Source organism: Epinephelus fuscoguttatus, linkage group LG11 (genome assembly GCF_011397635.1).
Source record: "Epinephelus fuscoguttatus linkage group LG11, E.fuscoguttatus.final_Chr_v1".
Classification (NCBI taxonomy): Eukaryota; Metazoa; Chordata; class Actinopteri; order Perciformes; family Serranidae; genus Epinephelus; species Epinephelus fuscoguttatus.
In genome coordinates this window covers 1004743-1008157 of record NC_064762.1, presented here as the reverse complement: position 1 = coordinate 1008157, position 3415 = coordinate 1004743, and positions in this window count along the sequence as shown.

The following is a 3415-nucleotide window of genomic DNA, read 5'->3' as shown; positions in this document are numbered from 1 at the left end:
TGAGGCTCTGACGTATAAATACCCGCCCCCTACACCTGTCTCATTTGAACGAGATGGCGGAGAAACAGCTCAAGTGTACCCGTTACATGCATTCTCTGCAATGAAACACTGTAATTCACATGCCTACGTGACTACAAAGAGCAACGTTGATGATATTTCCTGCAAGACTGTCATGTTGTAATTAAGTCTATTTCATTCACAACCTGTTGCGTTGTTCAGCGGACTGTCTGTGATGTGTGGCTGTTAAATGTGCAGCTGCTCATGTCCAGAACCACACACACACACACACACACACACACACACACTTGCTCACCATTAATTGTCCTGCATGTCATGTGAGTGGAATAATGTTTAATAGCTTGCAGGTAATATTAATATTAATAAATATTAATATTAATATTAATATTATTACTTTCATGGTGTTGTAAGCTACTGTCATTACCGTCTGTCCTGTCTCTCTCTCTCTCTCTCTCTCTCTCTCTGTCTCTCTCTCTCTCTCTCTCTCTCTCTCTCTCTCTCTCTCTCTCTCTCTCTCTCTGTCTCTCTCTCTCTCTCTCTCTCTCTCTCTCTCTCTCTCTCTCTCTCTGTCTCTCTCTCTCTCTCTCTCTCTCTCTCTCTCTCTCTCTCTCTGTCTCTCTCTCTCTCTCTCTCTCTGTCTCTCTCTCTCTCTCTCTCTCTCTCTCTCTCTCTCTGTCTCTCTCTCTCTCTCTCTCTCTCTCTCTCTCTGTCTGTCTGTCTCATTGTGTCATGTGGATTACTGTTAATTTATTATGCTGATCTGTTCTGTACGACATCTATTGCACGTCTGTCCGTCCTGGAAGAGGGATCCCTCCTCAGTTGCTCTTCCTGAGGTTTCTACCGTTTTTTCCCGGGTAAGGGGTTTTTGGGGGAGTTTTTCCTGATCAGCTGTGAGGGTCATAAGGACAGAGGATGTCTGCTGTAAAGCCCTGTGAGGCAAACTGTGATTTGTGATATTGGGCTTTATAAATAAAATTGATTGATTGAGGCAGACTGACAGGTCTGTCTTATTCACTCAGCAGCTGACTTGTTGAATGATGGTGAGTGGATTTAATAATAGTGATAATAATAATGATAATGATGCTCATCACAGTGACAGTGGCAGGGCTACAGACCGTTCTTTAATTGCCACAAACTTCGGCAAATGACTCAATAACAATGGTAACACATGATCAGCAAATATAATTTTGATCAGCAAATATAATGTGACTTGGGATGTAGATATGCAGCAGATCCAGCTGTGCCGCCGTCATCAGAAATGGACGTCGCTTCATGTGACGCTACAGTGGAAAGGACGTCTCATGTCTCTTAAACCGACAATGCTCGCTCATCGCTCCTAGCGCTAGCTCCTCACATTTTTTCTTAGGTGGGAGGGGCTAAACAGCTAGCAAAGTCAGCTAGGCAAGATAACTAGCAGTAATTTAAGAGACTTGGGACGGACCCTCTGAGCTCAGGAGAGGTTTAGGAAAGTTCTCAGTGAGGAGGTGTGGTCGACCCTGATGTCAGGTGTGATGTGATTGGTTGTCAGAGACATGCCCCTCTGTGAGCCTGTAAGGTGCGAGGACACCCAGTGGACATGAGATGAACTGCAGACTGTGACAATAGGTTCGTTGGAGATGAGCCAGGCCTGCGCAGATTCGATCACTGGCGATCAGAGCACAATGCATGCCGGTTAGTTTTGTGTCCGACTTCATCCCGACTTGCTCTGACGTATTACAAAAGTGAACGGCGATAAAACCACGAGAGCGAGGCGGACGCAGTTTTTAGAGCCAGGCGCTGCAGCTGCTCTCCACCGACTGCACCGCCTGGCTCTCACCTGATCTAACAGCTGATTGGTTCAGATGTCGACTCAACAAGATGATGTTTCAGATAAACTACTCATTTTTGTTGAATTTCAGAGATTAAGATTGTATTTGTCTGACCTGAAGGTTTATTGTGTAACAGAAACATGTTGTGTGACTGATGGTGAAGTTTAGTCGTCACAGACTGAACACATTCATCATAAACCACACAGAGTCTACTGTGTATTAACACTGGACTGTTACTGAAGTGTTCACCATCACACAGACTGGTGGTCATTCTTAAACTAACATGTGTACAGATGTGAAGCCCTGACTGTATCTGACTGAGCCTTAATGAAAGCTGTTGTCTTGTATCAAATATGAAGCTTACAGTCAGACTCAGTGTTTCAGTCTCTGTTGCCATGGCAACAGGTCAAACTGATATGATGCTGATTTACAGCAGAGTTCATGAACCATGAACATAAACTACAGATCACCTGTAAAGCATTTTAATAAATGAATCTATCATAATTAAAACAACTGGAGACTGAGAACAAACTGATATATGGGTCTGATCACTTTAATGAACTGACATCATTCCAGACAGGATGTGAGTGTGTCTGTGACTTCCTGTACGGACTGAAGGCTGCTGGAAACTGTCGGGAAACTGTCCAACTTCACCACAGCTTGTTGTCACCGATAGACAGACAGACAGACAGATATAGTTTCGGGTATGAGCTGGCTAACACTGAAACTCTTCAGCTTCCTATTTAAAAACAGACACTGATTGGCTCTCTTAAAAATGCTCTCTGAGTTTCCATTAAAAGTTCATGTCTGGTCAATAACTGTACTGTGTGTATGGTGTCTTTGGATTCCCATTCAGTCAGGGTGGGGGGGGGGGGTGTCTAGATCGGAGACGAGCAGGTGGTGGGTTGAAGATGTCGGCGTGGATTGGTAAATGGGGGGAGTCTTTGACCTTTTGGAGCATCCTATAGGTGAGTTCAGTTCGTCTGAAGTTGTGTGTGTGTGTGTGTGTGTGTGTGTGTGTGTGGTGACCTGGACCAGACAGGGGCACAGTGTTCTGCTGCAGAATATGACAGGGCCGGAGCTGAGGTGTGCACTGTGGGGGCTGCTGCGCCCCATTTTGCACCTGCAAGTTTACAGAGGAGGTTGTTTCTGGATTTCATCTTTGCTGCCGCTCCTTTAAGATGTTCCCTGAATGACAGTGTCCTGTCCAGACTCACTTCCAGGTATGTTGGATTAGGGGCATGTCTGAGCTGATGTCGTTTACATGACAGCAGCGTTTGGGGTGCGTGAACACGCAACGGTTTCAAAACGGGTTCCAGAGTGCGACTTTTTTTAAATCAGCAGCGTCTCCGCTGTCATGTAAACTTGCAATATGCAGTTCCTCTGAAAACAGAGACTTTTCGCACATGCTCATTACAGTTCCAGTCACTAGGCATGAACGAGAAAGTCGACCATCACAACAACAATGGCTCCCGAGCTCTGCTTGTGCTGCTCAGCCTGTTGGATTCATCAACGCTTCTACAGCAAAGAGTAGATTTACTGTAGCAACTCCACCTCGTCATCTGTCCAGACAAACGTTCCTGAGGTTG